General features: G+C 45.1%; 1 long non-coding RNA gene and 1 pseudogene across 1 annotated transcript; one reads left to right on the forward strand and one right to left on the reverse strand.

Annotated features, from left to right (window-relative positions):
- Nucleotides 1-20,704, forward strand: part of LOC120846558 — a 148,672-nt pseudogene that overhangs the window by 11,775 nt on the left and 116,193 nt on the right.
- LOC115322629 lies at nucleotides 1,433-2,191 on the reverse strand. The gene is made up of 3 exons (XR_005717059.1): nucleotides 2,158-2,191; nucleotides 1,578-1,997; nucleotides 1,433-1,511 (listed from the first exon to the last, which is right to left on the reverse strand). It is a non-coding gene; the product is annotated as an uncharacterized LOC115322629 (long non-coding RNA).

Below are 20,704 nucleotides of genomic sequence, written 5' to 3' on the forward strand. Positions count from 1 at the left end.
AGTTTCATTCCATTGTTCTGCAGGGTATCTGCGATGATCAAAATCAATTCATCGACGTCTACATCGGGTTCCCCGGTTCAGCGCACGACGCCCGCATCCTGAAGGAGAGCCCCATCTTCGAGGACGCGGAAGCCAAGTGTGCGGGTGGGTACCTGCTGGGGGATTCGGCTTATCCCCTGCTGCCATACGTCATGACCCCCTTCAAGTCTTCAAAAGCGGCCCTGCCGTCCTGGAAGACTACGTATAACACGAAGCACGGTCAACAGAGAGTGACAATCGAAAATAATTTCGGGCTGCTCAAGCAGCGATTTCGGAGAATGTACTTGGTCGACAGCGCCAGCATCAGACAATGCTGCCTTGTCGTTATGGGCGCCTGCGTTCTCCACAACCTCTGTAATGCAGAGAGAGACTTTTTCGATGACCTGAACAACGCCCGCCCGCCTGACCAAGTCACCAACGACGACGACCACGCGATCCAACCGGACGACGCCACAAGAAGTCTCTCCGAGCGGATCCGAGAGGCCATTGCAAAGACCGAATGTTAGGAAGCGATATCAAAACCTGATCCTCCAAAAATATTATTATTTTTTTTTTTACTTTTGTGTGTGTGTGAACATACAAAGATGGTACTTGAGCTTTGAAAAATGAAGCGTACCGACTTCATGAAAACACGATTAAACAAAGTAACTGGTTACTTCGTTCCTTCATTTCTGCGTACAGTATTATTTCGATCCAATATCCTAGTACGTTCGTATACCAGAATACATATATGCGGGCATGCACAGGTAGTCAGTGCCAGTGACTCCTAAAACGTAACGTTGTTCCCAAAGCTATTTTCAACCTAACAATCAACAAAACCTAAAAGAAAAAAAAAAGAAAAAAAACTAGATATGGTGGTAAAAAAAATACATGCTGCAAAACTCGGGAAGAATTGTAAAAACTAAGAATGAATCGGGGGACTACAGAGGAGTGGCAAACAAAATCAGCAAGACAATTTGAACGAATTTATTCGTACGGCACAATTGTGCACCAGTCAAAATAATAACAACAGAATAAATAAAACGGCCTGCGAAACAGTGAAACTGTAATCAAGTTCATTGAGGTGCATGAAGCACGTCTACTGTGCCGGCGCGCTCTTTTCGATTGCAGTCACGAGGCGCTCGAGAAGAGCCATCCGGTCCTTATGTCGTTTCTTGCGACTCTCCTCCATGTCGGCGAACACCTTGAGCAGCGAGCCCAGGGCGGTTTCCCTCTTTCTCTTGCTTGGTGTACCGGCCGGAGCACGCTGGTTTGAGGGCGGAGCCACCCCTAAGGCAAGGGAGGAGGGTCCTGCCTCTGTCCCTCGGGAGGTTTCAACCTCGGCGCTGAAACTTTTTTTTTTTTATGTTACGTTGATTATACGTTTCTTAAGTACTTACCTGGTGTCTCCTTTCTTTTCAAGCACTCTTCCCGGCGCCAACAACACAGTTGGTGAAATATGGTGCTCTTTCTCGAGGATGTCATGAAGCTCGCTAAACCACAGAAACAGCACGTTTACAAGTGATGACCTATATAAAACAATTAGTGAACGTACGTACTCCTCGTATTCAAAATGCACCCTAGAGTGGCCCGACTTCTTGTTTTTTGATTTGCCGTTCTTGTACGCTCTCTCCAAGGACTTCCATTTGTTTTCGGCCTGGTCAGCGGTGACAACGCCGCCGAACTCTCCGACGACGGTGTCGGCCAGCTGCTGCCAAAGGGCTCGTTTGGTCCTAAACATGATGTTTACTACGTATTAGCATGTATTATAAAATATATCCTGACAAAGACATACCTGAAACCCCCCTTTGCTCTCAGACGCTCTTTTAGTTCCTTATAACAGCCGATAAAGAACTTCGTCTTCGCGGCACTCCACAGCAGCTGCCCGTCGACGTCCGTTGTGGGTGGACGCGCAGGCTGCAGGACAGTTGGGTCTGCGTCCGGCTCAGAGGCAAAGACGAGCGTAACTCGTTCTCCGTCTTAAAGAGTAGAATGCGAATATTGTAAACATCGATGTATAATCGCGAGGTAAATGACTGGCTTAAGCAAGTCATTCACGAAACGTAAGCAAGGCTGCGTAAGCAAGCCGACGCAGCCCTCTTACGATTTTTAACGTATTTAATTCGAGCTTATTCCTACCTTCGGTAACGTACACCATCCCGCTTCCGTCCACTACGGGCACACAATTTTCGTCCACAAGTGGGAAGACTTCCGTTTCTACGTTGTTGTGTATAACAAACATGCTTTAATGACCGAGCACAGCGAGCAAAAAAGAGAAGAGTCGTCTGCTTTCGTCGTCTGCTTTCGTCGTCTGCTACTGCACGAACGCTGAACTGGCTTCGGAGCCGGTGCAAGCATTTCCGGAACTGGGACTGAACTCGTTCAGAACTAGGATGAATCGAACGCGCCAGTGCAGCGGTCGTGCAATTTCCGGTTGAATCGAATGCGCCAGTTCTTGCACTGCTGAACTAGTTCAGCCAGTTCAGGCGAATCGAACAGACCTATTGAATCGAACCCTGGCCCCGAAACCCGAAGCGCTAATGTTTAAACAACAATCTTAGCAACTATGAAAAGAATTGCAGGGGGCCAAACACAAATTATAACTGAGACTGCTAAAAGATAAGCAGAAAACCACAGATGCCAAACTCCAACAGTCATCGAACAAAGTGACAGCAATAGAAGCCGAGCTTGCGCAGTTTATAACCTAATCTCCCTCCCTTTTGCCTGCTGAAACCATCCCGTCACTGGAATCTAAAATTAGTCCTGTTTTCTGTATTGTCGCTAGATGCGACGATGCAGAAAACAAACTTCGCGTTGTAACCTTTTGGTTTACGGTATCGCAGATTTTAAAAACGAATCGTGGGCCATGAGTGAAGCAAACGTTTTTAAAGTCTGCACGCAAAAACATAAACAGACCGTAAGCTTTGATTCCTTTGAAAGGACCCATCACCTGGGACGTTTTTCAGCGGGAACAAATCGGCCAATAATGATACGTGTTCCCGATTCAATAAGAAAAGATCGGATCTTAATGTCCGGCCCATTGCATAAAGGGATACCTCAACGAAATTTGAAATATTCCCGTCGTGTTCAAAATTAGGTTGAATATCATCCACAATATCCGTAAATGACAATCGCACGTTTGTATTTTGAGCCTCGTTGCTGTATTTTTCGTTATAAACGGCCCACTCTGGCAAGCGCTCGGAGAAGGCCCAGCGGAAACCACGTGACATCCAACGCAATCGTGACCTAGGTCGTCTCAAGACGAGCAACGCTACGGCGAGGCTGACATCGAGAGGATGGCCTAGTCGTTCCAGCAACCGAAGCGGCTGCTATTGTACGAATTTTGAGTGACGCGTTAATCTTCTGTAATCTTGTAGGGGGACAATAGCGACTTCTGCGACACACAAAAGGCATTCTCGGGAAGAGGGGAGTTCCTCCTTCCCCTCTTGTCTCGTCCTGGCCGGAGGCGAGACAACCTCCGTCACTAGCTGTCAAGGTTCCTAGACGGGCACTACAAGCGAGGCGTTAGCGACATCCACCAGGTGCTCTGTGCTAATCGTTTAATGCGTTTTAACATTCCTTTTCGTGACTTTTTAACAAGATATTGGTATGTTCGATGTGATGCTGCTCCTTTGAATACAAATAGACCATAAGATGAGCGCCGAAATTTCGTTGTAGTATCCCTTTAAAGGAGCTGTGCAACGATATTCAGTTGGAATGTTTTTCACTTTACACGAGCTTACTGGCACTAGTGGGGCTCAAGGATACTCGCACACAACTCCACTGGCCAAGAAACTCCTTTGTTGCGGTGTAATTTCAAGTACAAAAGCGATCATTTTCATTCAATCTTTCTTTTGCAAAATTTGATGACGTAACCTGGGGATCCCAGAACACCCAAGTGACCATATTTGAATGCTGTTCATAGATTGGACCCGAGCATTGCGTCGGCGCTCGATTTGGGCTCGTTATAATTACTAGCTCAAGAAGCATTCGGGTCGTGGCCCGCGTCCAATCGCTGAAACGACGACAAAAGCCAAGCCATAACAATGTCTGGAACTCAGCGCGTGTCCTGTGCTTTGCCAACCCCAGCGCGTCGCTATGATCTACATTGGTGGCATATAGTCGGCTCCAGATCACGTGGCCGCTTGTTCTGGCTGCGAGCTGAGGGGGTGAACGCTGCTCGTTTTTCATTATTTTTTTCTGGGACTTCTATTGCGTGGGGTGAAAAACGAACGCGTGTTTCATAGGTCATTGATGTCAGGGATCCGTTCTAAGCGTTATTTGCGCAAAGTACAAAAATTGTTGCATCGCCCCTTTAAAGGAGCTGTGCAACGATATTCAGTTGGAATGTTTTTCACTATACACGAGCTTACTGGCACTAGTGGGACTCAAGGATACTCGCACGCAACGCCACTGGCCAAAAAACTCCTTTGTTGCGGTGGAATTTCAAGGACAAAAGCAATTATTTTCGTTCAATTTCTCCTTTTCAAAAATTGATGACGTAACGTGGGGATCGCAGAACACCCAAGTGACGATATTTGAATGCGGTTCATAGATTGGACCCGAGCCCTGCGTGGGCACTCAATTTGGGCTCGTGATAATTACTAGCTCAAGAAGCATTCGGGTCGTGGCCCGCATCCAATCGCTGAAACGACGACAAAAGCCGAGCCATAACAATGTCTGGAACTCAGCGCGTGTCCTCTGCTTTGCCAACCCCAGCGCGTGGCTATGATCAACATTGGCGGCATATAATCGGCTCCAGATCGCGTGGTCGCTTGTTCTGGCTGCGAGTTGAGGGGGTGAATCCTGCTTGTTTTTCTTTCATCTTTTTCTGGGACTTCTATTGCGTGAAGTGAAAAACGAACGCGTGTTTCATAGGTCATTAACGTCAGGGATCTGTTCTAAGCGGTATTTGCGCAAAGTACGAAAATTGTTGCATCGCCCCTTTAAGGAGACACCTTTCGCCGTAGTGGAAGACTTTTCTTTGGACGTTCGCATTGCTAAAAGAAAATTTCTCCATTTGGCAAAAGAAAAAAATGTCTTATAAGCTGACGTTTAATAAGCCAGAAATAAATAACAGAATATTTGTTTCTAATCCCCTATCAGACAGTGTAGAACAACTGACAGCATAACAGTGAACAAAACTAAAATCTAAGCCCTTCTGTCCTAATCGGGTCTTATCAAGAATCTTGGATAAGAAGTGCAATGTTTCATTTTTGTTCACAAACACCCGAAACATAATTTACGGTCATCATACATGTACGATAGCGATACCGACGTTCTAATCCTAACAGAGACTTCGCTTAAACCCTGAACGATGAAGTTGTAGTTCTCTGCAAAGTCCATGATGAATATTGCCACGGCTGGTGGAAGTGTTGAGGTCAGAAACGTAAGATGATTTGACTGAAGTTTTCTCACATAGTGATTACATTTCAAGTTCTCCAGGTTTTTGAGAAGTTTTCAAACTACTTCTGGGGTACCTGATACAACTGTCATGAGCAGGCACTTGTCCGAGTGAACCCACCGCTTGTACTTTATTTCGTCGTCTTCGGGAGTCTTGCTTTAGGGAAAAGTTTTTGGCGGTTCCGGTCTTGGGTATCTCGAGCTGGTGTGCATCATGCAGCTCTCCTTTTCGATTGAACAAATGGTTAAAGCCAAAAACTCGCTACAGGTTTCTTTTATTCCCAATGAATGCAGCATCAGCTTGACGTTTTTATGGTACTCGCACTCACAAACAGAGTGTGTGCCAGTTGAGCCTGCTAACACACACCAGGGTGGACGCATGGATGCGAAGGTTGAAAAACAGGCTGGCAGGTCTGGATTTTCCTCTTTCCATTTAATGAAAACTTCGTCTAGGTTCAACAAAAGAAACCGCTTTTTTTTTTTCAGGCCGTCTTTCATCCCAGGAAGACAGTACGAAATCCTGTCATCTTGGTAAAAGGCCTCAATTGAGGTTTTCATCTTGGAGAATAGTGGGCGATTTTTTCGTGGATCGGGTTTTTCGAGAATTCCTCTCGTGTCGCGGAGTTGTCTGGCAAATCGATCTATCTTCTTGCCGCAACCAAAATACCACTATTTTCTAATATTGTCCAAGATGGCGGGCATAGTGCTAAAATTAACAGCTTTTCTTGTCTTGACTTCGAGCTTTCAAATTTGTCTCGAAAGCTACCCACAAAAAACTTATAATCGCGCAGAAATGATTTGTCCTCTCCAGGAAATTCAGTTTGTGAGATATTCGGAGAGACACTGGCACTGGCATTCACGCAGGAATTTGAACCCACATTTTGCACTTGGATCGCTTAGGGCTCTCGCGGTCCTTTGCAGGACGCTTTCTGCTTCCAGGGGCTTCTGTTGTGGGGCTGTAAGGTGCATCCGCAACATCCTCCTCGAATGACGTTTGAGCTGGTCTGTCGCTGTCGAGCCCGGATGCCTCTTTCAGACTTGCACACTCCATATAACATTTGGTACATAACCTGTCACCAAAAACTAAGGCGAGAGACATCAGCCTTTGTGCCAAAGTGTTACAAATAAGAGAAGTTCCGCGGCATGATCTTCTGCTTTTCGCGAAGGGGTCCATGCACAGCTTGGAAGTGGTTTGGGTCGTGTACTTTGATAATTACATGTAAAACTGGTGTGCGCCAATGCCACTGACAGTAGACTTGAGTCGTTTTCCACGACGACAAATAACGCCCTGCTGGTTGCGCGGCAAGTCTAAAAACAGTTTGCCCCTTGTTATTCGTACATAGTGTTTTGGATGGCAACTTCCTTGGCCGAATGAACAAACCACTGCGTTATCAACGGGGCTGCAATTAAAAAGAATATTGGCATTTGTGAACACACTGTCCTAAAAGTAGTCTTCTTTCTTATGCACTATCAGTTATTACATTGTTTCTGGACAGCTCTAGTCCTACATGTTTACAGCGGTGCTGTTCCGAGGCATAGATAGGGTACAAATGTCATTCAGATAAGGCCTCAATATACCAAAAAGGTTAAGCGAATGACCATATTTATGGGTTTTAAATTGTTTCATAGGTTATTAACGTCAGGGATCTGTTCTAAGCGGTATTTGCGCAAAGTACGAATATTGTTGCATCGCCCCTTTAAGGAGACACCTTTCGCCGTAGTGGAAGACTTTTCTTTGGACGTTCGCATTGCTAAAAGAAAATTTCTCCATGTGGCAAAAGAAAAAAATGTCTGATAAGCTGACGTTTAATAAGCCAGAAATAAATAACAGAATATTTGTTTCTAATCCCCTATCAGACAGTGTAGAACAACTGACAGCATAACAGTGAACAAAACAAAAATCTTATCCCCTCTGTCCTAATCGGGTCTTATCAAGAATCTTGGATAAGAAGTGCAATGTTTCATTTTTGTTCACAAACACCCGAAACATGATTTACGGTCATCATACATGTACGATAACGATACCGACGTTGTAATCCTAACAGAGACTTCGCTTAAACCCTGAACGATGAAGTTGTAGTTCTCTGCAAAGTCCATGATGAATATTGCCACGGTTGGTGGAAGTGTTGAGGTCAGAAACGTAAGATGATTTGACTGAAGTTTTCTCACATAGTGATTACATTTCAAGTTCTCCAGGTTTTCGGGAAGTTTTCCCACTACTTCTGGGGTACCTGATACAACTGTCACGAGCAGGCACTTGTCCGAGTGAACCCACCGCTTGTACTTTATTTCGTCGTCTTCGGGAGTCTTGCTTTAGGGAAAAGTTTTTGGCGGTTCCGGTCTTGGGTATCTCGAGCTGGTGTGCATCATGCAGCTCTCCTTTTCGATTGAACAAATGGTTAAAGCCAAGAACTCGCTACAGGTTTCTTTTATTCCCAATGAATGCAGCATCAGCTTGACGTTTTTATGGTACTCGCACTCACAAACAGAGTGTGTGCCAGTTGAGCCTGCTAACACACACCAGGGTGGTCGCATGGATGCGAAGGTTGAAAAACAGGCTGGCAGGTCTGGATTTTCCTCTTTCCATTTAATGAAAACTTCGACTAGGTTCAACAAAAGAAACCGCTTTTTTTTTTTCAGGCCGTCTTTCATCCCAGGAAGACAGTACGAAATCCTGTCATCTTTGTAAAAGGCCTCAAATGAGGTTTTCACCTTGGAGAATAGTGGGCGATTTTTTCGTGGATCGGGTTTTTCAAGAATTCCTCTCGTGTCGCGGAGTTGTCTGGCAAATCAATCTATCTTCTTGCCGCAACCAAAATATTTATTATTTTCTAATATTGTCCAAGATGGCGGGCATAGTGCTAAAATTAACAGCTTTTCTTGTCTTGACTTCGAGCTTTCAAATTTGTCTCGAAAGCTACCCACATAAAACTTATAACCACGCAGAAATGATTTGTCCTCTCCAGGAAATTCAGTTTGTGAGATATTCGGAGAGACACTGGCACTGGCATTTACGCAGGAATTTGAACCCACAGTTTGCACTTGGATGGCTTAGGGCTCTCGCGGTCCTTTGCAGGACGCTTTCTGCTTCCAGGGGCTTCTGTTGTGGGGCTGTAAGGTGTATCCGCAACCTCCTCCTCGAATGACGTTTGAGCTGGTCTGCCGCTGTCGAGCCCGAATGCCTCTTTCAGACTTGCACACTCCATATAACATTTGGTACATAACCTGTCACCAAAAACTAAGGCGAGAGATTTCAGCCTTTGTGCCAAAGTGTTACAAATAAGAGAAGTTCCGCGGTATGGTCTTCTGCTTTTCGCAAAGGGGTCCATGCACAGCTTGGAAGTGGTGTGGGTCGTGTACTTTGATAATTACATGTAAAACTGGTGTGCGCCAATGCCACTGACAGTAGACTTGAGTCGTTTTCCACGACGACAAATAACGCCCTGCTGGTTGCGCGGCAAGTCTAAGAACAGCTTGCCCCTTGTTATTCGTACATAGTGTTTTAGATGGCAACTTTCTTGGCCGAATGAACAAACCACTGCGTTATCAACGGGGCTGCAATTAAAAAGATTATTGGCATTTGTGAACACACTGTCCTAAAAGTAGTCTTCTTTCCTATGCACTATCAGTTATTACATTGTTTCTGGACAGCTCTAGTCCTACATGTTGACAGCGGTGCTGTTCCGAGGCATAGATAGGGTACAAATGTCATTCAGATAAGGCCTCAATATACCAAGAAGGTTAAGCGAATGACCATATTTAGGGGTTTTAAATTGGAGCACAACGAAAAACTTTTTTATATAGAGTAGACATATATTTTACAATCGGTAAACACGCAACATACTTCTGTTGTGTCATTTCCTTCGAATGTTCGTTGGCCTGAGATATACATTTTTAATGTTCTGCTTCTTTCAATGTTCCACTCTGTTTTTCAGTTGCACTATGTATTTGCACTACAATACCTTTTCGTTGAAGGGGAAGCCATATCTTTATTGAAAAATGTCATTTGTATGAGAAATTTTTGTGTCCAATAAACACATATGAATCATACAAGATATATAGGAACATATAAGATCCATATAAGAACCATATAAGAGCTATATAAGAACCATATGATATATAGGAACATATAAGACCAATATAAGAAATTTGTGAGATGTTTCTTATATTTTTTTATATGGTTCTTACATATTTTTATGTACCTTATAGTTATCTAGCTCTTACAAAATTCTTATATGTTCTTATATATCTTGTATGATTCATATGTGTTTATTGGACACAAGAAATGTCTCATACAAATGGCTTTTTCACTAGGGACCTCCGCTCTCGTTCGGCATCGTTGACGATCTCCCGTGCCCACTATTTTAGTTTTTATAAGCAAACGCAGTATGACCAAAAAGTGAAGACGCGCCATCTGCTACCCAATTCTGACGAACCGTCTGCATTCACAAACTCGGTTAGCAGACGATAGCTTTGTCTCCCGTCACCTGGGCACATGTAAAGTGGAACTAAAACGTTCAAATTAACATGCCACAAGAATATTATTACGTGCTAGCTAAAGTAACAGCCCCATTAACCGTGCAGGAAAAATTTGCGTGCAAATTTAAAGACATTGCGGCAGACGGATCATACCGGGAACGTTCCAGACGTGCGCAGTTTTCTGGCATATGACATGAACTGAAAACTAACGAAAGACTGATATTCTAAATTTAATATAGTACTTTTGGACTATATTTTATATTTATTACATAAGAAAAAAAAAACAGAAAAAAAAACGCCTGGGAGATACAATGTGCTTTGTTTTGCCTTTGATAAAAAGTATCCCAAACAATATTTCGAGTTGTCGCTATTCAACTTGCCAGTGTACCCGAGCATATTTTTTTGAATAAAACAGATATGCGCTCTCAAGTCACTATAAATAGACATGTCATAAGATCCAGATTCTCAGCGTTACTTAACATCGAAGGAATAAACCATGGAGGACAAGCACACGACAACCATGCACGTTCTTTCGTTTCAATGAAGGAACGTGGTTGACCTATGCTTGTCCACCATGTTTTATTCTTTCTATTTTAAGCATTCATGTTAAACTTGCTCGCTTTTACAACACTCGGCGGTAGCTCTACAAATATAATTAACGAAATTAAGTACCAGGTGCGATGTTTCACACGACCGTAGCAGACGACGGCGTGCGTTGCCGACGAGGTGGACGCCTAGAGGCGAAGCCGTTCTGCCTCTTATTTAAAAAAAAAATAATAATTTCTGCAAAATAACAAAAAGTACTTTTCACATTTTTTTATAGTTGAACAGATGGACTTGGTTGAACTTTCGGATATTTAAGAAAAGGCGAGCAGCGTTGGCCAATGGCTTTTTTTTTACCATTTGATCATAGTGCCGTTTTTGAAGAATTTAATTAAAAATATGTACGAATAATTTTTTACAAGTGTAGTGCAACTTAGTCGAGACAAAGGTTCAGAAATTTAAGTAAAAAAAAAAAGTTTCTTAGTCAAATTCTAATTTCAAGTTATCTAAAAAATCAAGAAATCTTGAAATTCTGCTTATGTTTAGAGTGGCTCTCTGGACCCAAACTGGCAGCGCAAGGTGTTTCTTTTCAAGGTAAGATAGAATATATTAGCGCTCGATCGCACGCCAACGTAAATTTATGTAAAAAAAGAGTTTTTCAGCAGTTTTTGAAGTACAGAAGCTTTCCTCCGATTCCCCACACTCTGGAGCACGACGTCAGCAAAAATAAACCTAAAATAGCCCTTAAACAGAGCCATCCTTACTTTCAGACGTGTCTTTATTCATAATATTTTTTTCAAGCATATCCAAAATATTACGAAATCTGGCGTCTCGTTTGTCATGGAATGGCTCAATAAAAACAAAAAGCCATAGAGCTATTACTAATCAACTTCCCACATCAGTGTAGTATACACAAACTAACGTTTACAAACAAACCGGAGCGCCCCAAGCAAACGCCACCGCCGCCGCGCATGCGCGATGGAGAGTGGGCAAGGAGCTCGCCGTCGCCCATTAATAAGCCATTGAAATGCGATGTTTTCGGCGTCGCCGTGCTCTTTTTCGCGTTCGAATTGTTGATTCTGCGTCTTCCTGGCAATGTCTGACTACTTGACCGGCCTCAGCGAAATTCTTCCGCTGGTCTCCCTGGAAGAGACGGGCTTGCGCTGCGTGGCCTTGGGGGAGTCCGCTTCAGGGGCATGTGTTACACTACCCAAAGCCTCCACCAGATGTCACGGGTGAAGTGACGAGACAGCGTTCGGTGAAGAAACTAAAGGCTAATAAAGGCGAACTTGTGTCAAAACGAAGGGTTAAAAGAACAGCTGTCGTAAGCGAGCGACGATGTCGGCGAAGAGGCAGATTCCGGCGCTAGTGTAAAACTGACTGCGGCTTGCCACGCGGAGCCCCTTTTGTACACGCGCGGGCTTCTAGAACAATCGGAGTAGAAGGTTCGGCACGCAGAACATTTTAACCTCGAATCAGCAACACGGTTCTCGAATTGACCAGAACACCATATTACAGAGTCAACAAAAATGTGTACCCGCGGCAAGGCTTTTTGCGTGGAAGGCAAGCGCGATAACCGTTAGGCTACGAGCGCGCTGCCTAGTCGGTAATATTGGGTCGCGCTGGTGGCAAAATCGACTCGTCGCTGGCAAACAATCTAGTTATTGTCACGAATGACAATTGATGAGGCGATAATAACTGAAGAAACTAAACGTTTAATGGGGCGAACTTGTGCCCAAAAATAAAAAAAAAGGGAACAGAAGAAAGTAGAGCGTCGCGGGCGTCGAAGCCGGCGTGACAGCAGAATCGAACGCTGGGGCGAAAACTGACCGTGGTTCGCCACGCGGGGACCCTTATGTGCGGTCGGGGACAAAAGTGCCCAGGACGCGCGAGCTGCGACTGAAACGCATTGCTCTGCCATCTGCCGGTGGGTCGCCTGGTTTCGAGATCACACAAAAGCGCATGCGCGTCCTACTGTGCCTGCAAGAATGTGTGTTCTTCCGCTCTTTTGCAGCACGGCGCCGAACTAGCAATCAGCCGCGCTTACTGACATGGCACCTATAGAGCAAGAAGTCACGGCAGCTCAACTGGTTATAAACCAAGGTGCGCTGACACGGCGAAGTGCGGAGCAATGCTGCAGGCGGTATCTCCAGTTTCGGAATGCGTAGCAGACTTTGGTCAGCCGCAAGCGCAATCTCCGAGGCGGTACCACGCGCCCGATTCCAAGTTAGCCGTCGCGCTGCAGAAGAGCGGGAAAACGCACATGTTTGCAGGCACAGTAGGACGCGCATGCGCTTTTGTGTCATCTCGAAACCAGGCGACCCGCCGGCAGATGGCAGAGCAATGCGTTTCAGTCGCAGCTCGCGCGTCCTGGAGACTTTTGTCCCCGACTGTACATGCGTGGGCTTCTGGAATAATCGGCGTAGAAAGCTCGACGCGTAGAACATTCGCACCTCGAACAAGCCCAACAGGATTCTCGAATTTACCGGAATACTAGTCTGCAGGAATAAACAAAAAGATACGCCGCTTCCAGGAATCGAACCCTGGCTTTTCGCGTGGGAGCCAGGTACCACAACCGTTAGGCCAAGCGCGCTCTGCCTACTTGGCCAGTTGCGTGCACGGCAATATGCACTCTTAAAAAAAAGTGTGTTTCTTCAACCCTTTGACCCATATAAGACACCGCACAAATTAATGGCCAACTGGTCTGGGCCCGCATCACACCGGTGCAGTGTGGTTCGTGGTGCACGGAAGGCTAGAGGGGAGAGGGGAGCTTCCTTCTCTCCCCGCCAGTCTTTCGTGTACTAAAGTGGAAAGAGTTTACTGCACTAGACGGGTGAGGTGCGGGCCCGGACGAATTGGCCATCAGTTTGACATACAGCGCACTGACGTCGATCTGACGGTATTAACTTTCACCAGAGGCTTGATAGCCGTGTGGTACAACTTATTATAATAGCTAATGTACGTGTTACTTACAACAAAAAAAAAGTTAGGGTTTTCCTGGCCCTGCTGCAAAACCTCAGTGTTTTTTTTTTTCTGTTGTCTTTGATAAATACTTTAGCTATTTAATGAGTTATAACTCGGGATCTGCGTGTTCGGTTTTTATTTTTCTGAAATTCGGGCATACTTTTTAGGTTTTTTTTTATTTTGAAATGATGTTTTCGGTTTTTATCGGTGAATATATCTGCATATACAATTTAACCGGTTTTTATCGGTGAGTATGTATTAACGAAATATGCCCTCTTTCTATGCCTGCTTGTCCAGAATGGATTACTGTAGGCGCATAGTTGTTCCATATGTTTCTGTGTTTTTAATTTTACTGAAACAAATGAAGACAGTTTACAGATTTCACTTTGATGTGTCGAGCAGGTTCTAAGCGCTCTTGTAGACAAGGATAATTTTTGGTATGCCGTTTCTTCCTTCACACTTCGAGGACTGCCAAAGCTTGTTTGTTTCCGCTGGCAACACGCTCGTACAGCAACAAACTGTATTTCCTCTAACCACACTGGAAGCTTGATGAAGCGTGCTAAAAAAAAAATTAAGGTTTTTTTTTTTTTTTTTTGGAAGTCTACTACAGTCCAAGTCAACTAAACCATACCAGACAAGACGACCCGCCCCCCCCCCCCCCCCCCCGCTTATATTTTCTTGAGGAAAAAAAATTAAAGAAATGAAATACATTGCAAACAGTTGAAACCCTATCTTGAGAAGACAACAACAAAGTTGATGCAGAAAGAGTGGATCACAAACACAAATTTTATCCACAGGACATGCCCAAACTCCCAATCAACATTGTCAACCGGTGAAGCCACCACATCACTTGGCGTTCAATACTACTGTCAAATACTCACCTTTTTCGGTTAAAACCGAATCTCCGAAAATGAATTCGGCATAATTTTGTCGGTCTGTGTCGGTGTCAACCGAAAACGCCGAACCCTGGGTGTATCGCACGGCTATCAGGCCCCTCGTAAAATGTGGGGCCGTCTGTACAACCACGGTCCGCTGTACGTCGAACTGGAGATTTGGGGTGCATTATACGGGCAAAAGGGTGCAAGGTGATATCCTTTTTTTTTTTTTTTGAATGTAGGTTCCGGAACGATGTAGATTTTCCGGCAGCGACGAGCGACTTTGGCCATCCGGCTCCCAAATCCGATGCCCGCCGGCGCAGATCCGCTGACGAATTTGCAAGTGTAAACGGACCTGATCGTAGTTAGGCACTGTATCATCTCCACTGTGGTGGAGATGACGTTGAGGAGGTCTTCTCGTCTACGTTCCATTGGCCCTCGCCGGTTGCAGTGATAAGCGAAAACGCGTGGACGGCACACCACATGACCCTCTCCACCCGAACACAAAACGCTGGCAACTGGCGTTTTCCAAGCCGGCTGCCAGTGAAGTCACCGGAAGTCCGATGCTCGTCCGGAAGTTGAGTGTTTGCTGGCCTTTATTGTGCATTTTGTTAATGCCTTGGTTCACGCTTTCTTGCATTTTTACGAGGGTTTTAATAATCCCCCTTAACATTCAATCCTGAGAATGAGGCATTTGGGTGTGGGGCATGTACAAATCAACTAGAATCTCAAAATTCACACACATCAAATGGCTTTCCAGAAGACTTCTGGGGCCTGCATGCGCAATTATGGTGCAACAAGCAGGCCTCTTGAGATAGCAAATGCAAATGAATCGCCTTGGACACTGTTTGGACCAACGCTCGGAAGAGTTAGCATGCCTGTCAAGCGCTCACTTCCGAGACAAGCTGCTTACCTCCGGTGGCCTCATACCTATTTGCTCGATGCTCCATTTAGCCCTCTAGTGGAGAATGGTTCCGTTTTGCCCGATTTTCGCGTGAGCTGCTTTCGTCTTCCTCGAACGTTTTAGGGTATATTGATCTCGTATACGACCGAAAATGAGAGATCCTCGTCAACACCTGAGATGCACAGGAATACGAAGAATATGATCGAAACATTGACCTTACCGACACAGGCATCATAGCTTGCAAGATATCAAATAAGTAGAGTACAGATTACTAAATTTGCATTCTGCTGCTTAGGTACGTGCCAAATTTTGTAAAATTGTTCTAATATAATACGACTCCCAAAGGAAGCTTCGCAATATCTATATAATTTTGCTGTTATCTGTTTACCTTTTCCGTGCTATTAGTCTTGTCATTCCGCCACTTCACAATTTAAAAAAAAAAATGTTTTGAGCCCTGCATTTTTTAGCTTTTTTGTGGTGGTTTTTGCACTGTCCGCATCTTACGCCTTTTTTTTTGTCAAGTTTTGAGGTACTTGCACTTAGTTTCATGAAAGTTTATTCGCATTTATAAAGGCGTCCGTGTTTTGTGTCAAGCATTCGTTGTTATAGCTTTAGAAAGAGTTATATACGTAAAAACAGGGGACAGGATAGCACATCTTTCAACTTTCCATTTGTTTGTTGAAAGTTGAAAGATGTCTTGTCCCGTCCTCTGTCTTTACGTATATAACTCTTTCTACACCTACATCATTACCAACGCGCTCACTAACAAGTGTATTCGTTGTTGCTGAAGTGTTTTAATTTGTGCGAGATGCGAAGGAATTAGCGTATCTGGATCTAATACATCAAAGTTCCCTCCGAAGTGCCATATTGCATTAAACGCCCTCGATCAATATGTTGCATTGGTTCCTTTTCTCAGAAAATACCAAGTTGATGTTTTGGGATTCTGACACCTACACTAATATGTCTTAGAGCGCAGCTCTAATGCGCCCATTTCCGGCTTGAGCGGCGTCGCAGTCGGCGTCGGCGTCGGCGTAACCGTGAGGTCACGTGAACCTTGAGGTCACGGGACCCGCATGAGGTCACGTGACCGCCGCGAGATCACATGACCACCGTGAGGTCATGTGACCCCGGTGAAGTCACATGACCGCCGTGAGGTCACGGGACCCCGGTGACGTCACTTGACCCCGTGAGGTCAGGTGATGTGGCTCGACTTGGCTATTGTGGGCTACATTAACTTAGCTGGATTTTGATCGGTGGGATGGAGGTGGCTAAACACAGGCCATCACCTTGCCTCCGCGAAAGCACGAGGACTAAGACGGTGGGGTGTTTGATTGAGTTCCCACAACGAAGGAATAAATGAGCAGTTTAATGTAGTCTATGCAGGTAAGCTCTCGGCGTTTGATATTCGCACCTTGAGTGGTGGGACGCAGATGTTTTCATACTTTTAATTTCCCATGGAGTGATAGCATACCCGAAACTGATAACCTAACCGGAGCACCGGCCCCAGGGGCTTTATGTTGCGCTTTTTGGACTCCCAGGGCGACCAGGTAGAGAGGAGTGACGTAAACAACACTCTTTGGATGTTTATTGGTGGAGTAGCTGATGACTAATTTCTGCATAAGAAAACAAAGCTAATTTTTTCTTTGTTTTCTTCTGCGGAGATTCGTCATCAGCGACTCTCACCAATCAACATCTAATCTGCGTTTGCTGCGTTGTTGACGTCACTTCCTTCTCCCTAGTCACCGTGGGAGTCCAAAGAGCGCAACAAGGTCGGAATCAGTCCGGTTGCCTTAGACAAAGCAGTCGTAAGCATGACTGTAAGGGTGCGTCTGATACAAAGCCCTCGCGATTCACGCTCGCAATCGACTAACTTGATAAATAAAAATTCTTGGGGAACATGTGAAGCTTAGTACCATTGCAGCCACACTTGCGGAGCAGATTCTTGTGCTTATCGCTCACTTTCCGCAATTCTTTTTATAATTATTAAAAGTATTTGTGCACCCGTCGACGACGCAGTGATACCGAGACAACCGGGGATTTTCGAAAATTGTTACACGATGAAAAGAAGCACCTCCAACAAACTCACGCGCAATGTTCGTCTTGAAGCCTTTTCGCTCATACCCTTGGCGGTTGCGTACCCTGTGTCAGCGGGCAATCCAAAAACGAGCCTGGTTGTGGGTACGTCTGTTGCACGCTGGTATGAGCTTATGCGAAAAAGGTCGATATAAACTTGAGCCTGGCGTATAAGGAGACAGTGAAGACGTATCCAATGCTTTTGTCTGCCTCTTCCATGTTCCACCGGGGAAGTGCTACTGGAACGTAACACAGATATAGAGCTTACAAAATTACGATTGTGCATGCTCAGAGGACGAAAGTAAAAAAAATCCCTTTGCATCGTTATGGAGTCCAAACGTAAGTAAACGCATGCATGCAAACTACAGAGAGACAACCGTAGCGTATGGGATCGAGTCTTGACGATAGCGACTGGGTAGAAAATAAACGAATAACTTGAAGCGCATGTGATTGGAGATAACTAGATTGAAGCCCCTTTACACAGAAAAGTCGCGATATCCTTTGAATAATGTCGCCTGCTATCTTGAGCCAATCCAGGCGGCGCTACAGTTGACGCGCGGGTGTAAAAAAGCAAAACAAAGATAAAAGGTGTGCGCGCCAGAGGAGGGGGGAGAAGGAATGTCTATGCTGTCGGGTGCAGTTCATGCTATGCGCTCATGCCTCCAATAAAATAACGCCGACTGTGCTACGTCACGGCTTTCATCGTCTTTCTTTGAGCATATTCTTTGAAGCTGGTAGACCGTGACATTGCGCTTTTAGACGGTGTGTATGTATTTGCGTGTATTTCAGCCTTTAATTGCGTTCTGACTCAAGTATAGAAAGGCCGTCTGCTATCTTGGGCCATTCCAGGCGGCGCTACAGTCGACGCACGGGTGTAAAAAAGCAAAACATAAAGGTGAAAGGTGTGCGTGTTAGAGGCGGAGGGAGAAGATGTCGCTACCTTTTTTATTCAGGGGCACTAGAGTAGACCACAGCGTCCTCTATACTGAGACAGCCTTGCACGTCACGAAACGACACGGCCGCCAAAAATGGGAAAGCAGCGGCGGGGAATCGGGAAAGAAGGAGAGATTGACTGCCTTTCCTCTTTTCTTTTCGATATCGTGGAGAAGAGAGCCTCAGCGTCAACCCTTTCCCGTTGCTACCTGCGTCTGCTTCTCCGGAACTGTCCTTGAACGGTCGTGGTCGTCGGTTTCGTTTGCGCTGGGCAGAGATTGCAGTAATGACATTACTGTGATGGAATTACGGTAATTAAATTACTTTTTGGAGTAATGAATGATGTAATAAATTCCTTCTCTGTGCTAGTAATTTAGTAATGTAATGAATTACTTTTAGGCAGTAATTTAGAAAACAATACTCATTACTTTTGAAAGTACTTTTTTCCTAAATTAGAAAATTCGTTTGCAAGCTTTAAAGGGACATTGACACCCCCCAATATTTTTTTTTCATTTTTGCAAGGCGATTTATTATGGTGTCGGAATACTACCCAAACAATATTTTGCTGGAGAGTCACGTATTTTTTTTGTAATAAAGCCAAAAAATGCAACTGCTCGAAACTGAAACCGAAACCCCCGCACCGCGCGGAGAAGTGGAGAGGAGAGAGAGAGCCTGTGTTCCAAAATTTACTCGATCCGACACCGGAGTAAACGTTTCGTACCGTGGCGTTCCAAAACTTACTCGAGCTTACTCGTTGACGTCAGAACTCGCGTTCCAGAAGCGGGTTGTTTGCTCCGGAGTAATTACTCGCGCTACCCTCCTCGATCGGGGGGTAAAGTCGGATCAAATCGAGTAAATACGTCACGTGATCTGATCGTCGTCTGCTTTCTGCGCAGACAGCCGTCAAAGCTCGCTTGCTCCGTTGGTTTTGGTGGCGGACGTTCGAAATGACAAAGAATATGGTGCAGCGTGTGTGGTTATTGCGATTTGCTGTTTTCAACGCAGGAATTGACTGCATTACATCCAGACCGTCCACCTTCCCCGGGAAGGTATACCTGTTGTTATCTGAGTGCGAGCGTAAACAGGAGCTTCTCCGCATCCTCGTCCTCGGCGTTGGGGGAATGCCGTATTCTCACGTTCAAGGCCGAAAATGTTTGAACTCAGTATATGATAATGTAGTATTTTTGTTTCCTCCAGAGTGTGTGTAATGAGAGGATAACTTTTGTGAAGCAGTGAAGGCTTCGAAAATTTCACTGTAATCACATTCGCGTCAAAGCGAACGTGAGTTTCATATCATTCTGGAAAAAGCACCATCGTGCTGTACCGCTACACCGTGTGGAATATATTTCTGCAAAACATAATCGGTGCAAATTTTTTTATGTCTCGCTGTAAGGAGTAAGTAATTCTGATCTCAATATAAAGCTCAAAACGGAGGTGAGTTAAAGGGGCGGTGCAACGATATTCATTTGAAATGTTTTTCACTTTACACGAGCTTAATGGCACAAGTGGGACTCAAGGATACTCGCACGCAACGCCACTGACCAAGAAACTCCTTTGTTGCACTGTAATTTCGAGGACAAAACTGAGCGTTTTCATTCAATCTCTCCTTCGCAAACCTGATGACGCAGCTGGGCGGTAGCAGTACCGCCCAGTGACGATATTTGAATGCGGCCCATAGAATGGACCCGAGCATTGCGTCGGCACTCGATTTGGGCTCGTGATAATCGATAGCTCGAGAAGCATTCGGGTAGTGTCCCGTGTCCAATCGCGGCAATGACGACAACAGTCGAACCATAACAATGTCTGGAACGCAGCGTGTGTCCTGTGCCTTGCAACCCCAGCGCATGGCTATGATCAACATTGGCGGCATCTAATCGGCTCCAGATCACGTGGCCGCTTGTTCTTGCTCCGAGGTGAGGGGGTGAACTCTGCTTGTTTTTCTTTATTCTTTTCTGCGACTTCGACTGCGTGTGGTGAAAAACGAATGGTTATTTCACCGGTCATTAACGTCAGGGATCCGCTCTACGCGGTATTCCCTCAAAATACAAAACTCGTTGCATCGCCCCTTTAAAGTAGCTGGTTGTTGTTGTTCATTTGTAATAAAGAAAATAAATATAGTGAAAAGGAAGGAAACGGAAACGCGTAGGACGAAAGGTTAGTCTCCCGTAAGCGGGGTCAGCTTTTTCGTCCTACAGGAAGAGGGAGAGGGGGAAAAGATATAGGTAGAAAAGGTTAAAAAAACACATAAAAAAACTACAAAAAAAACTGCACATTGGCCCTTAGACAGGGCGCATAAAAGAGTTGAGGCGAGTTCTCGATGTCGTGATTTGCGCTGATCAGGCTGTTAATTTTCAAAGTCGAGAAGAGAGTCCTGCCTCATCCACGAAGTCAAGCACCGCCTGGAGTGCAGCGGTCCGCTTGGCCTGTGGTCCTCTCGGGAATAGGAGTTTTTGTGTAGTGCTAGCGTTGATGTGAAGTTTTCCGAAGGTTTCTAGTAGCGTCTTCCTCTGAT

This window comes from Ixodes scapularis, unplaced genomic scaffold, assembly GCF_016920785.2.
Source record: "Ixodes scapularis isolate PalLabHiFi unplaced genomic scaffold, ASM1692078v2 PGA_scaffold13__105_contigs__length_92229423, whole genome shotgun sequence".
Classification (NCBI taxonomy): domain Eukaryota; kingdom Metazoa; phylum Arthropoda; class Arachnida; order Ixodida; family Ixodidae; genus Ixodes; species Ixodes scapularis.